Source organism: Lycorma delicatula, chromosome 4, assembly GCF_047948215.1.
Source record: "Lycorma delicatula isolate Av1 chromosome 4, ASM4794821v1, whole genome shotgun sequence".
NCBI classification, from domain to species: domain Eukaryota; kingdom Metazoa; phylum Arthropoda; class Insecta; order Hemiptera; family Fulgoridae; genus Lycorma; species Lycorma delicatula.
The window spans coordinates 184,535,957-184,562,542 of NC_134458.1; the positions used below are offsets into that span (position 1 = coordinate 184,535,957).

Here is a 26,586-nt window from a genome sequence, read left to right on the forward strand (position 1 = left end):
GTGTTAACTTTTAACAAAATCAGATATACTCGTATGAGTAAGCAAGAAGTTTAAAATTAAAAATCATCTCATATTACAACATCAATTAATAAAGTCAATCTTAAAACAAAAGGGTTTTTTTTGAGATAAGAGGAAGAAAGAAACCATATACGTGTATTATTTTCAATGGTAGAATTTTCTAGTGCAAATTTGGCTCTAAAAGTTGAAGAACACACTTTTTTCCATTAAATACTATGAAGAAAATACTCTTAAAGATTCAAAACTTACATTTGCTGTAAATTCGATATTCATCTTATATATATATATATATATATATATATATACACTTTTGTTTTATTTTTATTAATGTAACTTAAATAAGTAACTTCCAATTTTTTCTTTTATTCAGTACCAATTTTGATATTGGTGGACATTTTGAACAGCTAATGTAATACTGTAAGTTTATACAAAATCAAATTAAATAATTTAAATGAAAAATACTGTGAAATATTTATGTGAACATTTGGTTAATATTATTTTGAAAGAAATAGGCCTATAATATCAATTTTCATTTTTAGGGTTCAGTTTTCATAACTGTTTAGTTGTGTTTGGTTTTCAATAAAAACGAATTTGAAAGCATTGTGTTCAGTGTTCATAAACGCTGATTACATCCCATTTTTAAGGATTAAATTTTATACAAGTTTTGTAAATAACGTTTATGCATTTATTGTTTATTTAAGAAAGTTATTTTTTAGCTAAACATTAAAAAGTTTTTCTTGACCCCTAATTTTGGGTTTCAAGTCAGATATCATAAAAACTAAAGGAAATTCAGTTTTGAAGCCTATTGTAATGATTTTTTCGGATTAAAAACCATAGAAAACCTTAATTTTGCCCTCATTAATTAACGTCCAGAAGATTTCAGTTTGACCTCATTTCACTGGGGGAGCTGAGATCTAGGCGAAATCTTTCGCTAGCCGTAAACTCGCTAACGAAGCGTTTCCAGACCTATGTTTATATGAAACTTTTTCATTGTTTTGATAAGCGGAATATGCTTGTAAAGTACTGCAGATTCCTCGTGAAACTCTGTATTTCTATATAGTATAGAATCTTTGAATAAATATGAAATTTAGTTTAAATTTTCGTCTCATCAATTATAATTTTGGCTGATTTATTGATAAATAAAATTTACCAATTTACTGATAAATCATAGTGTATAGATACAAAACTTAAATGTTCGTCAGTTTTAGCTTTCTTTTTATGAAATGTAGGTTTATTCATAAATTTGTAAAAAAATTTAAACAGTTATCATTAATAAATAACAAACCAAAACTTTTATGAAACTTTTATGCTCGTGTTTTGCAGTTACGAGTACACATTTTTTCCCGCAAAGAAGCAGCAGTAGTAGTAGAAGTAAAGATTACATAGTCAATGTTAGGAGGTATTTTGTGTGTCAACTATGCCAAAATCTAGTCAGTTTGACGGTACAGAAGTGATTTCGAGCAGAATTCCTTCTAAAAATATTTAATCCCTTTATATTCCTTCTTCCTTTACTAATATGATGAAGAGAAATGAAACACTAAGGAAGCCTGTCTTTTAATACTGTTAGGTCGATACGTACTTGGCCAATTCCAGATGTTACGGATAGTCTTAAACAATCCATTCTATACTCAGATCTCTCACAGAGGTAAGCTTACAGCTTGGCACCTAGCAATCTAAGAGTTCGACAAACTCTTAAATAGAGACTGAAGATTAAACCTATAAGCTTCAACAGTGCAAAATTTCAATATTTTTGATAAAAGAAGTCTATTGTCATTTCTACGTCAATATATTGAAGAGATTTAATAATGATGTTTTGTAGAATCTGTTATATTTAAAAGATGTCAATTTTTTACGAATGTAGTATTATAAATCAGCATAATGTATAAATGTGGTACAGGCGAAAGTCTCTGTTTAGTTATGAAATGTGCATGAGACTCACCAGTAGTTAACGTTTGTTCTGTTTTATATTTCAGGGAATACGGACAATTATTCTTTCTAGACTCCAGTTCAGAATTAACATGTTTAGAAATGTTGGAAAAACAATTTATAGCGCAGTTTAACGAAGGTAGAAATTATAACTATTACCAAGACTGCTGCCCGTTTCATTATTCCAACCTGCACCAAAGAGGTGACGAAGTGACCTGACGTAACGAAGTGTGACGGAATTTAAATGGTCTTGCCACGAAGTTGGAATACGATGGTAATTAACCAGTTAAAATGTTTCACAAATTTATTTGGACATTCGTAGATATAAATAATACTTATTTCAATTAATTTAGAAATACACATTAATTTTTTAGAAATTTTCAGGTAATCATAGTTTGTGTACGTTAAAATATAACAATTTTTGAAAAGTATTTTAATACGCCGCCCACTTGACCAGTCTCAAGTAATTACATTCAGTTCCGAGAGAGTGATATCTACCTTCCACTGCTTAATTTTTCTTTAATTTTCGTATGTCCTTTATCAGTTTCTTAATTGTAAATAAGCGAAGGTACATATTTTCATTAAAATAGTAAATAATAAAAGATACATATTTCGTCCTGCCATTAGGTACAAATAACCCTTTTGTCGGGTAATAAGGATTTTTGTTTTTAATCTTTGGTTGATGTTTAATTCGATTATAAGCTCGAAACTTCTGTATGGGAATATGAAATGAAATTTTTTTGGGTATCAAAATGTCATACGTTACCGGGGATCTTCCGGATGAAAGACTGAGGTACTATTATTCTGCTACAGATGTTAACTTATAAATGAATTATTCTGTGTCATTTTTTAAGTAGAACAAATTCATAAATTTTTCAACATAATTTTGATCCTAAATTTATTTATTACGGTTGTCATTATTATTATTGATAAAATTATTTATTTATTTGTTTAAAATAAGTAGGATTTGCGTTAAATATTAAAAAAAAAAAAATTAATAAAATTAATTCATTATATATATATATAAGTATATAGTATATAGTATATATATATATACTTTAACACTTTCTCATATATAAATAAATATGTATATATACAGGTATGTAATTTATAATTAATCAATTTTATAAACAGATTTAAAAAAAAAAATCATAAAATAAATAATTGATATTTATTTTAATATACTCATTAAATTTAATTAAGCATGTATTTCTATTATTAAACATTTAAAGTTACTAATGATAGGCAAGAATAAAAAATATTTAAAAAGGGAAAAAATTAACTATAAAGGGAAATTTAAGTAAGTGGGCAAGGGAAATTTCATACTTTATCATGCCCTGAATCAGTTGCTTCGCGACTTTTACACAGAATTGTTGCGGCGGGAATGTGATAGTTAAATGACAGATGATAATTTAATTTCCAATAAAGGTCGTCATTTAATTATAATAAAAAATGAAAAAAATACATTTATTTATATAAATCATACTGTATAAGGGAATAATTTTATTATATCGTGGTAAAAAATTAATGAATAATAAAGTTATACAATCACTAACCTAAAATAATAAATAATAACATTCATCATAAACATTAGTATAGCTGCAGTGTTATAATCCAGATTGACTAAAAGTAGGTAAATATTTTGTTTAAAATTCTATTTTATTATCAAATACATTGATTTTTTACATAACTATGTACCTCGAGGTAGTATGTTAATTTATTTTACGACAAACTGTTTAATACATTGATTAATAAAAAAAAGGAATAAAATTTGTATTAAATATTAACGTAAAGTGTAATAATTAACAGAAAAATAATGTCAACTTTAAAATTTGAACCGTACTTCTGTTTTTATGACATTTGTAGTTACTGTAATTCTTGTGTTACAAAAATGGTTTATTTTGGTTAAATACTTTAAATAATACATAAAAATCAAGTGAAAAAAAAACAAAAACAAATGGTGACATCCCTTATCAAAATTGACGAATTTAGTAATATTTTAAACTGCCTTTACGAGAAGAAAGTAATGTAAATGCATTTAAATAATGTGAAATAATTAAATTAAATTTTAAAATAACAATATTTGAAATTTCGTAATATTGCTTATATATATATATATATATATATATATATATATACACACACACACACACACACACACACACACACACACACACACATATATATATATATAGAGAGAGAGAGAGAGAGAGAGAGAGAGAGAAAGAGAAATTACAAATTTTTTCTATGATTCTACTACAGAAAAATATAGGTTAAGTTACTTTTAAAGTATGATTAAATTCACTACTAATACAACTAAAAAAATGTCTAAAATAACTAATTATCATTCACAACTTATTTCTCATTTACTGAACTAAATAATAGATTTCATTAAAATAATCATTAATTTTTATTCTCAAATAATGTTATTGTATGTTTATGTGATTTTTATATATATATATATGTTAAACACACACAGACATGCGAGTGCCCACACACGCACGCGAACACGCGCGCGCGCGCGCAAATAAAGAGAGAGAGGCTTAAACATAAATACAAGATATATAGATAATATAAAGTTTGTTTTTACAAAACTTTCCGTCTAATAAATTTTAAAAAATTCTTTTCAAACGTGTTTTTTAAGCAAGCATTGTTTAAGAAGATACGAATAATATGCATCATAATACTTGAATTGCATTTTGTTTACTGTAAACGTTTTGTTTTTTTGTATAAGTTATGTTTAATTATTCATACATGTTAATGTACAATTTATATATTATAATAATATAGATTATTATATGGGCTAGAATATTTTTATAAATGATAAATACTACATGCTATGATGATTTAACAATCTAATCTCAATAAGTGACATTTCAAGTTACCTGCGTATTTTTCTATGGGTTGGGAAATAGCATAGCAAATGAAATGTTAAAAATTTAGACATGTTTTAATTTTTACATCGCATATATTATAGTATTAATGTAGAAAATTATGTTTCTTGACTACATTACACTGGAAAAAATATCGTTATTTCTTTATATTTATTTATTTTTCAGTCATTAACATATTACTACCATAAATCTTTGTTTACATTGCATATGCTGTGATATTAATGTAGAAAATTATGTTTATTGACTACATTACATTAGAAAAAATATGATTATTATTTTCTTTACAGTCATTCATATTAGTACCATAAATCTCTATGTTTATATTGCATATACTGTGATATTAATGTAGAAAGGTATGTTTTTTGACTACATTACATTGGAAAAAAAAATTATTATTCTTTTACTTTCAGTCATTAATATATTAGTACCGTAAATCTCTATCCAATTAACGTATACAATTTAATATTTTGTTTTTCAATATTTTTAAATTTAATATTGATATTATCAATTTTTCCCCCTTTTTTTCGTAAGATGAAAAAGAAAATTATAGAATAAATTATTAAAAATTAGCAACTCCAAATACTAAAATAAAAAATAATTACTACTTTATTACTTTCTTTCGTACTTTGTAGTACTAAATAATTAGTATTACAAAATTTAATTGAAAATAAAAAGCATTTAAGATGTAAAATTAAAGCGTTTATGTGTACCTAATATATCGCAGTTAATTTAAATTAACTACGGTGTATAAAGAATACGGGATAAAAAACTGTTTTTAAATTAAAGATTTATAAATAATTTAACAGATAAATAATTAAACAGAAAAATTTTAGAATTAAGATTGGACATTTTTTATTATTTGTACAAATATAAACAAACATAAATATAGATTTTAACAGAAGTTTAAAGTTTATGATAATGAATCAAAGATATTGTTTAAAGAACTTTAGTTATTCATCAATCCAAACAAATGTGTATTATTAAGCGTATAGATTAAATTTTTGAATTTGATACAAATGAAAACTTAAAATTGTAAACAAAAACTTGCGATTAATATTATATATTGTATAATTTATTAAATATATGATCGGTTACCTTACGATGAAATAAAAAAAAATATTAATTTTAATATTAAACTAAGACAGTATTTTCAAAAAGAAATCTTTATTTTCTCGTACGATGACCAATTAATTAATTCATAATAATAAGACACGTAACTTACAACCAATGAGCACGTTTGTCAAACTTTTACGTTTATCAGTGCAACGTATACAAATAATATTCACATTAAAATTATTTCCATTCAACTCGACTAGTTTTCTATTCTAGTTTCAGATAAATGGAACTTTGAGTGGACCTTACTATACTTTAACAAGATTATTCCAATTAAATTAATTTTGCACTTGATAAAATCAAAGAGATCAGGAGAAACGTTACTCATTGTTTGTTTGTTATCCGAGTTATTTTACGCATTGGTTGTTAACCTTAAGTGCAAATAAACAAAATACAGATCGTTTGGAATGTTGCTATGCAGTATGCTTCAGAATTATGTGGTGCATTCTGTTCTATTGACGTTAGGTTAGTTGCTTTGTGGGTTTGTTGGGGAGTTGCTCAGTGATAAACCAAGACATCAGTTGTTGAGTTGTGACTGAATGTGCTTCGTTTCGTTACATGTTGTTTCGTTTAACGGAATCAATAGTTGTGAGAGACGTAATGGTTATTTTTGTAGAGAAACGCTATTTTTCTCGTTGGACACGACTTTCCTAAAGGTGACAAGTATACTGATTTAATGAAACACAACGTTTCTAAAAGGTTCCAAGTACTCCTGCCCCTCGCCGAAGCGCAATTTGAACTCTTATCGAAAAATTTCCGGAAAACTGCTATGTTGAAGCGCTGATCGAAGTGGAAGTCCACCTAAACTAAATGAACAGAAGCTCCTTGATATATCAGATGAACAAATTTTGATATTTCAGAAGACAAATTGAAACGTATGCACTGATGTACTGATGTTGGAGGAGGTCATATTCAACATCTTTTTTATACTATTCCAGTTATTGAAATATACGTTTCTATAAAATAATGAAACAAAAATACAAAGAAATAATTAAGAAAGTTTCGTCATTACATTTCCATAATTCCAGTGCACAGCAACTTTCCGAAAGCTCTGTATTAGAAAATATCAAGATCTAACTATTCATTCGGCTTTCTAACCAAATATTTTATTATTATTATTTTTTTTTTTATGACCTGATAGGATCACTTTAGTCAGTCCATTATCCAAATCTTTTCGATGGGATTGTTTGGGACATGCGATCCTCCTAGTTCTTTTTCATATGTTCCGATTTTTGTTGTAAATTCTAGTGTTGTAAACATCACTTTCTCTAAACATTCTAGTGTAGTAAATGCTCGTGTAGTGAGTGTTTTCTTGTGAGTGTGAAGCAAGTGTTTTTGTTCTTAATTTTTTTGTTTAGTTTTATCTTATCGGTGGTGTCTTCTAGTGTAAGGTCAATTTCCTTTAGATCCTCTCTTATTTCTTAGATCTGTCTGCATCCTGTCTTGGTGTTTCTTCAGTTGAGATTGTACTGTACTAGCTGTTTCAAAAGTCTTGAATTCTGCATCCTCATGATATGTAAAAAAATCCAAATCATCTCTTACGCATGATATCAGTGTTGGGTTCTAACTTTTTGAACACGACTTCATCGCGCATAATCCAGTATTATCCACCACGGCCTTGCCAGAAAGGCAAAAATCTGTGACAACCTGGATAGAATTCCTGTACGAAACTAAAAGAACAAGAAACAGGTGGAATAATGATTGGAGAAGATTACATACCAAGCTAAACGCAGTTAAAACTTCTCCATATAAATAAAATAGCGGCGTGAAGCTAGCTTGCCAAGAACAAGTGGCGGTGATCAGACTCAGAATCGGTCACACGCATATAACAAATTCATATTTGTTAACCGGTGAAGAAAGACCAATGTGCGGTGTTTGTAATAAAGCACTTACCAGCAATCATCTAATGGGAGTGTGTACCATACATGAGGACCTCAGAAAGATGTTAGGACTACTAACAAATAATTTGGAAACTGGAAAAGAGGCAAAAATAGTTGCTTATCTATACGCCAGTGAACAACTAACAAGTCTCTATGTAAGTTAAAGCTATGTTAGTGAATCTCTAAGGGAGCAGTCTAATTCTATGTACACAAGGGGAGTCTTGAAGCGTGGCACGTATAGGGCTGGGAGGTAGCCCTTTAGCCTAGGACGCCATCTTACAAGAGACGCTCGTTTGCATGCAAGAGTGGGGAAATCGGGACGTATCCGATGATGGCATGGAGGACCCTCGAAGGTGGACAGAGGACGCGGGGCAAAGAATATGCGAAAAGCATGCCTAGAGCTAGATAGTTCAGGACCGGGAAGGAGAGCCTCCCCACCGAGGGGTTCTTTGGCCGTCCTGAACAGGTTTTCTTGGCATTTCTCCCGGGATCACAACATTCGGTCGCCTTAAAGCATAATACCGGATGTCTGTGCCAGAAACGGCTACTGAACCACGAGATAGTTTAGCGACCAGTATTCTAAATAGCTCTTAGAGCTTACCTAACAGCGTGAGCGGACTAAGTGTGGTGCCATACACCACCGGCTTACGTGTCCCAACCGCTCACTTGTCGTATATTTATTAAAATGGGTAGGCGCACCCCGTCAACTACCAAAAATATATATGACATCTATAAATTAAAATTTACTTCGTCTAGACAGCAATTGGCTGGAGACTTTTCCCTTTAGTAAACTACTGATATCGGTTGAACAAGGCAACCGCATCAAGGAAATCCCACAAGGTCCGACAATGCGGCTCTTGCCTCATTGTCTCGCCGCTTGTGAGTGGCCAATTTTCCTCTTGACCTCTAAGTTCCATGGTGGCCAGGTCTCTGGCTCCCCCAAGAGCAGGGAAGTTAAAAATCAGGTGTTCATTTGACTGGACCCCCCCGCAGACGCACAGCTCATCAGCTGCCAGGCGGAACCGAAACTATTATTGGTTTAAATTAACATGATTAAGCCTCCCAGCCTCTTCGCAATCTCACATGGCTGCCCGAACATTCACCACTAAATCGATTTGGAGAGCCTTTGCCAATACGGTGGTAGCCTCGTAGGAGGTTGTTTTAAAAACACCAGTCCTAAACAGGTGGTCAAATTGTTTTTATAAGGGGGGGACTCCGATGGGTTAAGTCCTTCGGGACAATTTAAAAGGGGAAGTCAACTTCCAAGGCATCCTGCGGCAACTTATGTGCTGCTTAGCGGCGGTTCCTGTTGCCCTGGGAGTGCTTAAAAAAGAGGGGAAGGAAAAGATCTATGTATATGTACTCTCTGGATAGGATTCTATGAAAATTAATAATGATAGTATTGTAAAGACATTCTTTTTATTTTATTTTGTGTTTTATTTATTGTTTTCTTTTTAATATTAGAGTCCTTCATACCCTAAGTGTTCTCAGTGTTTGTGATTAATGTTCTGTGTTGATAATTTTGGTGTTTTTAAATAAAATTTAAGGGCCCTTTACACCCTTACATATGACGAAACTAACGGTGATTCAAATCTTTTTTTAAGAATGTGAGAGGGCTAACGACCGTAGAAGTCGATGCCATATTTCCCCCTTCCAAAAAAAAAAAATCGTAATATTCATTATTATTACCGTATTACGTAAGTTCTTGATTGCATGAGTAACAGTAGAGCCTAATTCTTTACTTGGAATTTTACCGTTTGATTGCTACACATTCACTACCACAGAAAAATGGGTGAATATCTGAGGGAGATGACAAAAACAAAACTTACAAAAATAAAAATCATCTAATATAACTCATGTTTCTTTTTCTCTAATAACATAAATGAAACATTATTTTTATTTTTAATAGTTTCAATATTCATTCTTTGCCCGGGAATATATTGAATATTTTATGCTCAAAAATTCCCCTCTTTTAATCAAACATTAAAAGCGATTATTAATCTGGCAAATTTTTGCTTAAATTTATTAAAGGTCTTTTATAATAACTATTTAGAATTTTAACTTCTAGTTATTTGAGAAAAATTAACTCGGTTGAAAGTTTTCAGCACTTTTTAAATAAAAGCTAAAAATATTCAAAACTATTTTATTTTCTTTCACTTTGAATAAAGAGTGGTTTAAAGGAATTTTCTGAAAAAAATGTTGTTTTTAATTTCCATTCGTTTTTTTTTTTTTTTTTTTTTTTTTTTTTTTTTTAGTTCGATTTATTGTCGTTTTTAGTACAATTTATTTATCTATTTTTATTTTTTGGCAGTCGTGTTTTTAATTTTTATAACTGTTTTTATTATTAATTATTTTCAGAGCTGAACTGAATTTTAAATCATAATTGAAAGACAAAATATAAGAAACTTTCGAAATCCGTCCTAAATCTATTTTTACTTTTTTTTAACATGTTTACAAAAACATGTGATGTATTTTTATAAAATACTGAGTATAAATATTATTTGTTTTGATTTCAAGCTTCTATTACAACATGTTCAGAATACATCAGAAAAAAAGGGAATGAAATTTAATTTCGATTATTTATTTTTTATAATTATAAAGAACATTCTTAAATTTTCAAGAGTATTAGTAAAGTAAATATTGCTGAGAAATTTCAATCTTGTTTCTACTGAAGGTGATGTAGAAGAAAAGATTTGGTCTTTCTTTTTCTCTTTAAAAGCAAGAAAAAAACTACGTTTAAGACATGGTTAACTAGGGAAAGTATCCTTGTCAGGTTCATAAGTATCAAGCTACTTTCGCAACTACTTTTTAATTCTAATTAGGGGTTGAAAATCAAAATTAACTTTTGTTAGCTTTTCCTAAAAACTTTGTATTGAATAACTAGGTCAAATTTCAGCTACCTAACTTTACGAAAATGGAAAATGGGTCTTTCCCATATATATATATATATATATATCCAATATGTTTATATTGTCGCGTGTTTCACGGCTCGATCAGGATATTGAGAGGTTGACAGTTTAGAATGTTTATATAATTTCAGTTTATTGAAATAAAATGTTCACAATTACAACCAGACAAATTAATAATAAGAAAAATGGTGATAAATACAATAATGATAATAATAATAAGAGACAATAATAAAACAATTAATGAAGACAAATATTAATATAACAATTACAACCACAATAATAATCAGGATAATAGGAGTTAACGATAATATTATATCTCAATAACAAATCAAACATAAAAATACATAACAAAGTACATGCCATAACACATAATCAAAACAGTATGTACGTCAAAAAACAGGGCGTAATCAATAAAGAATAACAATCAAAATGTTACACATCTTGTGTAACATCACATCAAATGGTGATGTCATTAGTAAATAATAAACACATAATACACACAAGGTAGAGTTCAAAATAAATAATCGTTCGAATTTATTCCAAGTAGATAAATTAAAAACTAGACCCATTATCAAACGAAACTGCTAGTCTTAACCCTTTTTAACCAATAGTCTCGTAAACAAATAATCGTATAGTATTCACTTGCAAATACATTTGCTATCTACCCTAACAGGTTATGAATGAAGTCTATTGGATTATTTCTTCCATTATACACTTATAATTTTATTGTAACTCCACGATAGTATTTCTTGCATACTTTACTTTATTCGAGGCGTCACGTTACTCGTATCGAACTGGACTCTCCTTGTTGGACTGATGTTTTGCAGATTTACACCTGTGACTCTACTCACTGGACCGAGGTTGTAACGTCTCGCTGGACTGGTTCGCAGAACTCCGCTGAACCCATACAACTACCAGCCTCCTATCGCTGAACTCCTTGCAGAACTGCTCTTGCGGGTCCGACGCCTAACATCTCGCAGACTGGTTCTAACAGAACTCTTTTTTAGCTGGTGTTACCCTGACTATTTATAATGCTAGGCTCTTTACCTGTCGGACCGGACCTAAGTCGAAGCGTGAGAATAGTCGACCGAGGCTTTTGTTTCCATGAATTCCAAACGTTGTCTCTTCTCACCGTACAACAGGTGTTCATTGTGTGTTAACGGGCAGTATAACAAAAGACGTTTGTAAAACGGACCTATTCTTTACAAAAAGGGTTCCCCTTTTTGTCCCTTTCTGGATTTCTGCAATTATTATACTTTATAATACTTTCATAATAATTGGTAGGAATCCGTTGCTTGGGCCCGCTATACCAGACGTTACAGTATATATATATATATGCATACATATATATGCATATATCAGGGTGTATATATATATATATATATATATATATATATATATACACACACACACACACACACACATATATATATATATATATATATTGTTAGACCCGGTATTTTAACTAACAAAAACATTTTTTATTCATATTAATTCATTTAAAAAAAATATATAAACATTTCAGAAAAATCATGATATAATCTTTTAAAAAAAAGGGAGTTAAATGATGACTTGATTTTGAAAACTGATTGAATGACAGTGGAAAAACAAAAAAAAGTTCCATCTTTTTTATTTAATCTTAATATTTTCATCCATTCAAAATGCAATATCGTTAGGTTTTAAGTGATTTTTATTAGAGGATGATATGTATTATATACGTAATTTTTCAATACGTTACAAAAATGAAATATATAATATATAAACCCTTATTATGATATTATTGATATGCTCTTTGATTTAAAAAATATATATTTTCTTAAATTATTAGAAGTAAACAATATTAATACAGATAATGAATAAAAACAGTAGGCGATGGATTTTTAAAGATCGACTTACTGGAAGTAAAATAAAGTCGCAGTAATAACATTTTCTTGTCTTAAAAATCGGCATCTTTCAATGTAAGTTTTACATTTAAGTAGATGTTATAATTGTTGAAAAAATGTTAATATCTTGGAATATATTTAAGAATAAAAAATATCCATTTGTTAAAATTACGTTAAAACACACACACACACACACACACACACACACACACACACACACACACACACACACGCGCGCGCGCGCGCGCGCGCACACACACACACACACACACAGAGAGAGCAAAAGTCAATAAGGCGGTATCTACTAATAGGTTCCCGTGTAAGCTGACCAACCGTACGTTTTTAGGTCGACAACTCATTAAAAATAAGATTAAAGATATTATTACACAGTCCTCGTATCCTCGCCACTTTTACGGATATTTTGATCCCAAATTTATGAAAGTCAGCTTAGCCGTTTAGGGCCTACATGAATTTAGATTCATATTTATTCAAATATACGTTCAACCTAACACTGATTGTTACACACAACTCCCTTTTTAACCGGAATTTTGTGGTTGGCTTTGCAATTAATTACCTTAATATTTACAGAGAGAAATATTCCTTCTTGCCGAAAAATAATTAATTTTTATCTATTTCCTCAAGATATATTAAAAAAAATTTTGTAAAATTATAATTAACAATATAATAATACAGCTACATTTAATGCACCATTTTTAAGCATTTTTAACTACGATTCCATCCCACATTTTATGAGAACGTTCTCTTACTCAAGATTTATTTATTAAAGTTCATTTTCGTTAAAAAAAATTAATTAATAAATGATAAAGAGTATAAGCCAATATTTTTTCGTTTTCCATTTCCTAATATGCACGTTGCAATCTTTTCATCTTGTGAACAGTATTCAGCCTCATGGCTCAATGAGATGAGGATTATACGCATGAACATGTAAATCAGGTGTACTCTTGTACAGACACAGGCCGACGATTCCTGAGATGTGTGGTTAATTGAACCCCAAACACCAATGCATTACCGGCATTCACTGTTTAGTATACAAATCCGACAAAAGTAGCTTACCTTTACTAGAGTTTGAACTTTAGAACCTCTGATTTTGAAAATCAACTGTTAAAGAGCTGATTTGTGACGACGACCACTATTTTTAAATAATTTTGTTTCATCCAGTTCATTATTATATGATAATATGCTTCTTAAAAGGTAGATGTCTTGTGCCATGTTTGTCTACATTCCCGTCTATTTCCAGCTAAAGTTTTTTTACTACCATTTCTTTTAGATCACTTCTTTTTCCTCCTGTCTTGCTTGCACCTTGTTTCCTCCTCCTAGCATTTTTTAAACAATTATTTTCCTCTCGTGATAGGTAAAAGCAAGTTGGCTTTCCTACTCTGGCTTATTCTAGTTATGTTTCTATTCTTATTTATTTTCCTCATTACAGCTTATTATTTTTCCAATCCGATGCCCAACTAATTTTCTTCATTTTTCTCTATTGTCGTGTTTCAAAAGTCTTTCAACCATTCTTTTTCCTTTTCCTTATTCTCCTTGTTTTTATATCCATATCGTAGTTTATTCTAAATATAACTTATGATGTCCTTCAAAGCAAAATGGCTTGCATGTGTGAAATTATTGGTTTAAGAACACCCAATCAGATAAGGGTAAAAATAAAAATAAAAATATTACCAAGTTATGTAATTGGAAATATTACGGGTTTTTTCGTACAGGTAATATTTTTATAAATCTGTAAATGGTAAACAAAAATAAAACTAAAAAAGTAAGAAACTAAACTTATTAATAAGAAAATTTAATATAAAACTACCCTAAAAAGGTAAAAACAAAATTAATTCTGATTTCTGATATTTTGAAGTCAACATTAAGTTAATGGTTAGTAAAAAGTTATTATTAACTTGATCTCAACTTCTAACACTCAAAATTACATAATTTTTTGTATTTCAGCGAAAAATGTTTGGTGTTTTTTAAAATTCATTTTATATTTAATATAAAATAAAATGATTAAAATTTAGAAAAAAATATTAAGTATATATTCTTTCAGGTTAATCATGCGAATCATACCAGCAATTGTAGGAGAAATCTATATTTGGATTAATCTTTATATTAATTTGTTGTAAAAAAGAAATTTGATAATTAAGCCAACAAATAATATTTATTTATTTACGTCAATAATTTTATTATTATTTATAACCAAAACAAAATCCTTCATTATCTTTACAAACAAAAAAGGCAAACATAATAATTTATTTAATTATTTATGCCAGTTAAAAAAGTGATATTCCAGCCATTATTTTCCTCGTAACAACGCATTTCTTCTTAGTATTGCATTATTAATAATAGGTGGCATGCATAATTTTTTACATCATACTCATTCATTCAGATGTTAAGAAGATGACCAATTTTTATGACTGCAATTTATTTTCGACAATGCATGAGACAGTAAGCATAATTTTTTATTATACAAGTATCATATATCAATCAATTATATCAAATTTGAAATTATTCTTTGTAATGATGATATACAAAAAAATTGCTCTTAAAATGATAAAGGAAGTATTTCGTTTTCAAAAAAATATTTTTTAATCTAAATTACAGTGATATATAATATTTTTGATATCCCAAAAAAGTAATAATTGAGGTAGGGGCCCAACTCCCATCTTTTATTCTCACCCTATTACTATCTTTAAGGTGCAACCATGTTTACTATTATTAATACGCTATTTAAAGTTTAATCAATCCGTTTTATAAATACCTTTTCTTATTTTATACCTTATTTTCCTCACTGTTTTTAATATTTATAGTTTCTGATATTCTTGAGTTTTATCAAATATCAATTAAGTTTCTTTTTTCTTCAACTTTCTGCGCTTTTTATTTATTGTTACTCCTTTTTTTTCCTTTTACAATCTTTCTTATTTATAATCGTTTAATCTAGCTTTTAAGCTGACCTCAGAAACTATTCCTTGACAACAAAGTTTTAACAGGTATACAAGGAATTACTACAGGAGTGAATTAAAAATTAAAAACTGTTTCTTAGTTAAACGGTGTTAAATTAAACAATTATTAATGTAAGCTGAAAAAAACTTATCCGAAGTATTTTTAAAACCGTTTTTGAAAAAATGTTACTTAAAATCTAAAACGGCAACTTTGATTGTTAAACAACCATCATTAGTGAACACTCACAAGAAAGTATATTTAAGAGAAACTCCATGTTACTCAATAAAAACACTTTTTTATGGTTTTTTACTTCCTTGAACGAAGTAAAGGAAGTATTGTAATCGTGAAAAATGTCGGTTTTCAGATTTCAATGGAAATATCCATCTTAACAATCCCTGAATCCATTTTGACTAGTTTCGGCTTGACGTCTACGTACGTACGCATATATCTTTATCACATAAAAACAATCTGCTTTAGTGTGTTTCTAACATAGATCCACGCACAGAGAAACCTTTAAATGAAAAATAAACGCAACCATCTCAGTAATTTGTTTCTTTACATGTGTACTTACGTAAGTAAAATAAGTGTAATAAATGCTTTTTTTCTTCATTAAATGATTTCATTTGTTTACGTGTAAAATTGTAGGCTAATTTCGCGACCCCCATTCATATAACCACGACCGTAGGTTGAGAAATGCTGTATTAAAGGATGTGAATAGGCATCATTCTTGCCTCTTTTTATCATCATCTTTTTTCATCATTCTCTTCTTTTTAGATCAAACCATTTGGTTTGTACACTTTATTTTTGAACAAAGAAATATACCAAATTCATCTTTAATAAACTTCAAAACAATAATTAAACTAACTTGAAAATATGTACATCTTTACATTTGAATTATTTTAAATTAAATTTTTATTGTTAAAAATTATGAGCACAAAAATATTATCCAATTTTACTGCTTTCCATATGGTCTCAATCTTAATTTTGTATGAATAATTACATTTATTGTTTATAAGTAAACTCATTTACAATAAATAGCTCATTACTTCTTAATTTTTCACTTTTTTTTATATACTTTATTCTCTAGAGCCAGATTTAAATGCTTCTAGTTAGTTTTATTCCCTTTTTTCTAGTATATATTTTATTTACAAACAGATGTATACTGCAAACAAAATACTTCACATTTTTTCAAGTCTAACTCCATCTTGCTGTACAATATGTATTTTTTCTATTGAATTCTTCCTTAGCGTTTCCTATTTTGAATTTTATATCCTCTTCCCTTCTGTAATCTTCTTTTAACATGCTTTCTAAATAAACATCCTTTTTTATTTTATAAATATTGTTTATTGCCTCCCATTCTCATTACTTATTCTTTTGTAAGATTCATTTTCGTGCCCTACTATAATAATGGTTTATAATCTTGGAATCATTTATTGAATATTATACTCATAATGCATTTTAGTAGAACATTTTCATAAAACAAGGAAACTATACCAAAGGATAGAAATAGAAGCAAAAAGAATTTAAAAACAGTGTTAAGTAGATCGCTTTTTCACTTATGGGGAATCAGTTTTAGGTTAAAATTAATCTTAAGTTCCGCTGAGTATTTATTTAGTGGGGTTAAGAATTAAATAAAAAAAATGAGATATTTGTAGAAAATATTTTTCGAGTAATGACCGAAATATAGAAGTTATATTTCTTAAAACCACCTGCTGATCTGTATAATATTATTTAGGGTAATAGTTCTTGATCATTATTAAAAATTCAAAATAAAATAGAGGAACAGAGAATGATAAAATTTTCAAAGTGCGCTTTCTACGAGCAACATTAGTTAAGACCTTCAATGACACCTTAATGTTGATTATTTGTAACAAGATCGGTTGATTAGAACCAATTAGTATTATATTCATAGTGGCTGAATATTACAGGTTATTCAAGGTTATATGCATAAACCCATTAGAAAAAGAAATCGAGTAGGACAGTAAAAAAATGCCCAATAAAAACGGCCTTTAGGGACTAAATTGCAATATACAGGGTAAAAATTATTAATTAAAAAACAATATAACTTTTTTAACACAGTAGGAATTGAAAATAAAACGAAAACCTTCATCTCTCAACAACTATAAATTCTGTAATTAGATTATTTGGTAACGTATTTTAACAATATAACATAAAAACTATACATATTAAAAATAAATCATATTTTCCGTATAAAGTTTTAGTTAGTTATTTTTAAAACGGCGTGATGATCAGTAACTACGAAAAAATACAAAGAAAATGTAATAAAACTGTCTAAAAATGAGTCTTCTAAAATTATCTAATGTTTAAGGGAAACGGTTACCTGTATACATGCATATTAATGAGAATTTATTTCATACATACTTGCACCTGGGAGTGTATGTGTTATTTGAGTTGCGCACGAATGCGTACTACATTTTCTTGAATGAGAATTGTTGCATTGGACGGAAGATTGTTAGAGGTATGAGAATGAGAAGGAAAAGAGGGCGTAGCGATAGGGAAGAGTGATAGGGTAAAGGAGGAGGTAGACAGAGAAGAAAAATAATGATAAATTGCTCCGCACACAATGCATGAGCTTGGCATTAAATAACACTTGCTTTTGGATATTAGTTTCGCTATTTCTCTTGCAAATATATATATATATATATATATACATATATATATTTTAACATTTATACTAAGGCAAATACACAAAAACCCATATCATGTAATATGTACGTGTATTTGTTATTTTGTAAAAGCGTGTGGTGTGCATGTGTAGGCCTACATTTCTATACTGTATATGCAAATTAAATTTTCTACTAATGTCCAGTATGTATCTCTTACCCGTAGCATGAACTTTTTGTATCTCTTTTTTATCATATTGAATAAAATTTGTTGAAATCATGTTTTTTTTACGAATAAAATGGTAAAAGAAACAGAGTAATGTTGACCTTTTATTGAAAAATAAACATGGGCCTTTTCATTAATAAGTAGCATTTTTTATCAGTAAAAGTGTAATCAATAAGTATTATTTTGTCAAAAAATCAGCATTATTGTAACGTTGCCATAGATTAATGGCAACGATAAATTGATTTTTAGGTAAAAATCAATTTATCAAATGGGTTTTTATCTGTAATCAACAGCCTATAATTCTATACACTCACCTGTAATACCCTACCCCTATTAATCATTTAATTACCGTAATTATGACAATATTTTATTATTGGTAAATTACAATTGATTAAAAGTGAAAGAGTTAACGTAAAAAAAAATCATTGATTCAATTATGTTTCGATATTTACTTAGACTTAAACTAGATCTATTAAAGAAAAGTATGACAGATGGTTGGGAATAATAAAATTGTTAAAATGAGCAGAAGTAAAACGGTTATAATAGTTCCACTCTCGATTGCAAGATTGAAGAGGGTTTTTTAAACTTTTCATGTAATTTCGGAACTTCTATCTATTACTAATAGCATCTAAATGCCACCTCAATATCTATTTGTGGATTGTCGACTCTAAAAATATGATGAAATAGATATTTATATCTCAAATTGTTGATAATTGTAAGACGGTTCCTGGTGGTACCACAGCAGGACAAGATTTTAATACCAGAGTAGAAGTCTAGTGATAGTTATAATTTTTTTTACATTCATCACTATTAACAGATGGACTTACGTTAGATGGTGATTCCTAATCGGCGGTTTTAACCAATACTCAAATGTAAATTACATCTTTCATGTCTTACCTCGTATATAATCTCATGAATAACCAAAATAGTTTACATTACAGTATGTTGTAGACGGTTATAGGTCTTCTGGAGAAATTTAAATAAAAATTGTGAAATAACGAAATAATTAAAAATTAATTAATGGTAATGTTAGATAAATTAACAATGCACAATGAAAGCAAAAACCCATTTCTAAGAATATTAGTTATTGCCATTAATAAAAATTGATACACATTTTTTTATTTAAAGTTGGGGGATATTGATTTCGTACTTAAAAGGTTTATGATGCATTGATGAAAATTATTAGAAAGAAACACACACCATTAATTTAATGTCATCAATTATAGTAGATGATTATTATTGATTGGTACATAGTTTGTTTGAAAGATAACCTATGCCGATCAATAACACTTTTATACTGGAGTAATGAGTAATGTAGTGTCAATTGATTGTTTCAAGAAACATAATGCAAAATCACGATTAGTTTTTATCTAAGGATCAACGAGATAATTATGTTTGCGATTATATTATAAAGGCTAACCTCAAAGATAGTTGAAACAACGGACTAGCTTATTTTTGTGTTACAATAAATTCCTTTTTTTCTTTCCTCCCCCTATTTCTCTATTACACAGAATTTTCATCGGTTAATAATAAAATATTTAGACCAATTAGAATTTTTTTTTTTAATTACGTATTCATTTTTTTCCTGTGTGTAATTTGCAGTTTGTTCAACTAGTGAAGAATAATCAACCGGTCCCGCGACCCAGTGAGGTGAGATTGATATGTACGATATATAAATGAGATGTAGTCTTACATAGACTCAAGTCGACCATTACTGAGGTATGTGGTTAATTGAACCCCAACCACCAAAGCACACCGGTATCCACTGTCTAGTATTCAAATCCGTATAAAAATTACTAAACTTTACTAGGATTTAAACCTCAGTACCTTAGATTTTGAAAATCAGCTGTTAAACAAATGACCACTAGAACAGTTAACCATTAAATCAGCCTGTATTTAATATAATTATAATGTGTGTTTCGAAATGAATATCGGCCGATAGGACAATGAAATACAGTCGATAGAACAATTTATCCCATACTTTAACCAGCAAGTCTGAAGTAATTGATGTGACAGCTGCTTCAATCAAGTATCAAGTCGGGTAGGTCAGCTGGTAACGGTGGCACATATACTTAATCCTTTATAATCCCCCAAAGAAAAAAATCGCACGGGATCAGATTGGGTGAACGAGGAGGTCATAGTAAGCAATCCTGTCATCACCTGGTCCTTAGTCAGTAAGGAGGTGCAAAATTTTGTTGCTAAATAAAGTTCTGTGGTTCGTATTGCAGTTGAGGAAAGAGCCATATTTGTAGCATATCAAAACAATTTCTTTCAGGTACACTTGCTTCCACGATAAAGAATGGTCCGTAAACTTACCGTCGGGTTACGGCACAAATACCATTCTGTTTTGTTTACGAATACACAAATGCTGCTGTATCTTTCTCTTATCGAGCGGATTTCATCGGTTTTTAGTGGCGGTTATAAATTTTAAGTTTTATTTATAGACGGATTTGGTAATTTGCGTTGCTATCCGTATGGACCATGGTGTAATTTATTAACTGGTTCTGACCGTGATAGACTAAGCTTTTGAGCCTAGTAATCCCGGGGTGATTCCCCTTCAGACCATCCACTGAAGTACTTTCGGTACCAGCACCTATGGGCTAGCAGGTGTGCGCCTACCGGAGCTCTAGTTATTTGGAGGGAGAAATGCGCCCCGTTCTCCGGAGGGAATCGCATATGCTGATTAAATGAAATTGTGGTCTCTTCGTGGGACGGTGTGGGGTGATGTCTAGCTTTTTATAGTGTTAACAAAATTTAATTGCTAAAACGGTCACTTTCGCGGCCGGAATTTTTGTGAGGTTTCCATTTATAGGTTACGCAATATAGAGGCTCCTAAGCCTGGTTTGTCATTTTTTAACTCTCGTACCGCCTCTTCACGGTGGTTCGTCTAATACGGCATGAGGCCGTTTTCTTATACCCTGTGGAGTACGGTCCTCTCGGCAGATGTCCCGGAGATGGCCGTATTCGGACACGGCCGCTCTCCCGAACATTCTGCGTGCCTGAGCCACTCCCACATCGGATACGGTGTGTACTCCTGCATCGTAGCGAAGAGTGACGTTTCTGACGAATGGTAACACTATACATCAGGTGATTGCAAGGTTCATTCATCAGTTGCTTTTATTTGTTAAATAAAGTGCCAGGTTTGTTAAAAGTTGATGTTATTTTTTAAGTGCTCAGTTAGAATTTTGATTTGTATTGTGTTCAACATACAAAAATCAGAAACAAGGGAGTATTCAATTGAAGAAAAACCTTTTGCATATGTTTGGGTGGATGTGTGTACAAACGTAAATGAAAACCGTGAAAACATAAGAAACAAATTTTTTTAGCATTTTAGTAATAAATTTCCATCAGTAGGAATACTCCGAAATTGGGAAAGTAGGAGTACTCTATTGGGTCACACCTCAACTAGAAATTATTTGGGTGACTTACAGAAGATTTAATAGTTTTAATATAGTTATGACATCCTGTTTACTACCTCCTAAAATTTTATCAATGGAGCTTACGGTTAAATAAAAAGGAATGAACATTTACTAGTAGACTATGAAGCTATTTCAGATGTAAATATTTCTAGTTCAACATTTCAGAAAATAATGAGAATATCTTAGGCAAAATCGTTAATTCTACTCGTGTTACTGAGCTTTCTGACCAGGATGTGGCTTTAGGGGGAACTTATTGCAAAGCTCTTCTAAGACTGTTTTCCCAATGTTCAATCACGGAATCAGCTTTCTTCACCAACCAGTAGTGCATCATATACCTGAGTAATAAATTTCGGAAAGTGCATACGTTCCGAAATCTGATGCAAAGAAAATCACTATTATGAAAAAATCAAAATCGACCAATTTATAATACATAAATGTTGGCAGCGATATCTGAAGCACATTTTATAAGACCATACTTTTGAAAGAAGTAATAACACAATTTCATATCTTAATATGCTTGAAAATTATTTTATTCCTCAGCTTTGGTAGATTATTATGGAATTAAGTACCATTTTAGAGCAAGACGTAACTTCAGCTCATCATACAAAGTTGGTAAGGTGGTTCAAAACTCATGAATGTTACGATGAATATGAATTGTGACGGCTGACATCACCCGTTACGTGATGTACAAGTGTATGAGTAGCGCATAAACCCGCAAGGCAGTTCCGGTGTGTTTGATTTCTGTTGTAATTTTTCTTCTTTTTTACATAAATCATGTAATAAAGTAAGAATAATACTCTTTTTAAAACAAATTAATCTTAAAACGACCTTCTCTCAACAGTAAACAAAAATATTAGGTTAAAAATAAATTTATTAGCCATAGATACAAAATTTTATTTTTAGATATTTTATAGTCTAAAGGAATTTTTGAAATTAAAATATGTTTTTCTCACGTAATAGTTATATAATAAAAATAGAATTCATACTGCAGCTTATTTAATTTCACAAAAATACAGTTTTTTGAATGGGTGGGTACATAAAGGATCTAAACAAAATCATTCTTTTATGGTAGTTTTTTTTACTGAATTTCAAGTATTATAACGCAATAGATTGCCCAAACACCGGAAATTTGGTATGGAACAACAGCATCAAAGCCATCTTTTCATTATAGTGATGGTAAAAAAAAGTTTCTGGACTTTTAGAACAATTTTAATAAACAAAAAAGAAAAATGTAGAGTTAAAAGTACTCACTGTACTTTTAACCGTTTAATAAGTTTTAACTTTTATTTATTTCTTTAGAGGGCTTGATATTATATTGTTCAATGGTTTCACAAATATATATATATATATATATATATATATATATATATATATATATATGTGTGTATGTGTGTGTGCGTGTGTGAACACACACAAACTTACAAAAACACATTGGTTTCAGCCACTATACGTTTTTCGTTTGTTTTCATAAAAACAAACATGTATATAAAAAAGCGGTTTTGTGTATAAAGAGTAGAAGCGAGTATAACAGAAAGGGAACCGTATGTGATGTGTACAGAGTGTTGGCCGAATACAATAACTTTACTGGGTTCTGTCGCCTCAATGGTTGGAATTTTCTCTCGCGCGTGCGTATGTGTGTGTGTGTGTGTTGAGTTCGTTTTTTTCATTTTTCTCCTTCCACTTACACACCGATTCTCTCATTCATGTACACGTGATTCCCCTTTTTATTCTATTTTTTCTCTTTTTGGCCAGAACCTAACAGGAATACAATAAAATACAACGCGTCATCTATACTTCAATACAAACATATCCTGGTCTTTCGCATAATATACCATGAATACTGCAAAGAACAATCTTTCTTTTTATCCTGTTTCAAACGTAGTGTTTATTATTATTTTTTACAAATCACTACACTCTATAAACATCTGCAACTGTTTTAGGATTTATATTTTAAATGAAAATATATGCGATACATGATATTACAAGAATGTGTCTATTAGTATTTTAACAAAATATTTATACAAAATTTTAATTAATTTTTGTCTATCTTTTTTATGTCTAAATATATGAAGTATACAACCGAGGAAGTTGTTGGTAATTGTTTTTAATTTGATAATCTGTTTTTTTTTTTTAAAAACCTAATTTTATTTTATAATTTTTTTGTTTTATTTTCATTTAAAATCTGTAAATTCTACAAATATCTTACTCATACAAAACAGTAGTTTCTAAAAAAATAAAAAAAAACAAAAGAAAAATTCGTTTAGACCAAAAACTAGAAAAGGAAAACAGAGAAACAATATTAAAAGACTACTACCGAACGTAAGCTAAAGTTCACGAAAATAAGAGGAATATTTATTATTTCTTTATCCTAAGTTTTCCTACGATTTTTTTTTTTTAATTCCTTAAATATCAAAATGACGTAAGACGTCATGTCCCATTAAGCTATTAAAATATTATTTTAAGAAAGAATGTCAAAAATACAATGCAAATAGATTCTAATCGATTAAAAAACAACATTATTTAACTTTTAAAAACGATTTTTGGATAAGTTACCTGTTAAAACCTTCAAATATGACAACAGGATTAATTTTCTCTGTTAAATAACAAAAACATAAAATGACTCATAAACGTGTCTATTTGAAATCGATTAAAACTTGAATATACACAAAATAAAGGGTAGGAATCGAATATTATAAAGTTCTTTCAATCTTGAAGCGGGTTAAATTTTTTCTCTTTGTTAGATTTAGTTCACAACTGAAAAAATAAATCCAGCTAGTGAATCTGAAGACGAAAAATTACAATGACTTTAAAAGGCTTTGAGAAGACCACCATTCAGCGGGAGTAGTCTAACTAGGATTTAAGATAAATTAATTAAGATTAACCACCCGACATTTAATGTCGTTACGGTCCTCTTAAAAGTCTGGTTAGTAGGTCTAATGTGTCTAGGCTGATAATTAGATAGTTGGGGTTAAGATTTAGTTATCTATAAAACATACATATATATGGTAAAATTTACCCTTGATAAATAGAATAAACGCAACTATAAGTATATTTATTAGAATTATTATTTATTTTATTTTTACGTATAAAGATGCTTTATTTAATTGTCTTTATATCATTATTAAAAACAATGTGTCTTAGATATCAGATAATTCAGAAGCATAATAAATTTGCCTACCTCATATCCAAAATTGTTTTAAGAAGAATTGATAAACCTGGAGGTTTACATGAAGTGGAAATTGAACAGAGAAGTTGATGGATATGAATAATGGAGGAGGAAAATCAGTAATACAAAAGGATACAGTGGAGGCTACAGGAATGCGAGGACAATGAGAGTAGCAGAAAAATGCAGGAAATAGCAAATGAAATATGATGTCCTTGATAACCTTGAAAGGATGGCTGTGGGAGGTTACATGGCGATGGCGATGGATTGGGAAGATTGGAGGGGACAACTGATGGAGGTCAAGGTTCAGGCTGTAATGCCAAAAACTAAATCGATTAAAATAAAATATAAAAAACCACAATCTTAAATTATAATATATTAAAAAAATAAAAAAAATAATTAAATTAGATAATCAATATTTTTATAAATTACTATTATAGTTGATTTTGTTGTTTTAATCATTCATTATCCTAATTATTGCATTATTTTATTGTGTACAGATATTTAAAAAAGAAAAAAAAGGTTTAAACTACGTGCTTAATTATTATTACACTTTTGTCTATTAAAACCAAAACAGGTAGATTAGTTATTTATTTTTTTATACAAGAAATTATACGAGTAGTTGAGGCTATAATCACTTGAAGCTATATTATGATATATCAAGAGTTGTATATTTATAATAATAAAGTAAAATGTTGAAAGATAATTTTTTTAGAATTGCTACGTTTATCGTAAGAATATGATTTTTGTCATTAACAAAAGTCAATCGTTGAAGTAACTGAGAAATTGTATATCGGTTAATAAATTTTTATTTAATGTTAATTTATAATTTAAAAAAGGAGATCCTTAGAATGATATTTTTGCAGTTTTATTTAAATATTAGTTTTGAAAAGCTGAAAACCAAAAAAACTTTACAAAAAATAACTGCTTGGCTAGTAGTAGATTATATTGCCATATTATATAGTATAATAATAACAACTGTAAACAGATTAAAATCTTTACTAAGAAGAAATGTTTTCATACTCTCATAACCTACAAAAATATCCACTGATAGAACAAAGCTCACTTCTTGGAGGAAAAATGCCATAACAGAAATAATACTTTAATTACTAATTAAAATAAACAGATAAATGATTATTTAACTATTCGCTGTGAGAGCGTCATGTTCAAACATGATACGGAACGTTTGAACACGCTCTCAGTGGTATAAAAGAGGCGCAAGGGATTGTAGAACATCAGTATAGTTTCGAAGCAAATCGTCCGTCGGGTGCCTTTATGTAAGTTTTAAAGAGTTTCATTGAAGATAATAATTATTGAAGTTTTGGTTTTTAGTGTGCGGTCACAAAGTGTAAGATTGCTTTTTCAATTTGATTCTTATGAAAAATGGATAAATCTGTGAGAAAACGAAATGGGCCATCTATATCCAGGAATCGATTGGTAAAAAGACAAGACCGTACACTAAAATTTATTTAAATTATGGTTTTATCCCGTTGGATAGAAAGCCACAGAGTGTTTTTTGCTTTCAAGTCGTCTTCAGTGAAAGCATGAAGCCATAAAAATTTATTCGATACTTAAAACC

The 26,586-nt window shown here is 29.5% G+C and overlaps 1 protein-coding gene across 2 annotated transcripts in view; it reads left to right on the forward strand.

The window, feature by feature from the left end:
* Positions 1 to 3,315: 3,315 nt before the first annotated feature.
* LOC142322993 (uncharacterized) overlaps positions 3,316 to 26,586 on the forward strand; it is a 596,487-nt gene continuing 573,216 nt past the window's right edge. The window contains exon 1 of one of the 2 annotated variants that reach the window (XM_075362089.1): positions 3,316 to 3,577. The gene's annotated coding sequence lies outside the window, so the exon portion shown is untranslated. The remainder of the gene's footprint in view (positions 3,578 to 26,586) is intronic. The other variant, XM_075362090.1, reaches the window with a different exon arrangement.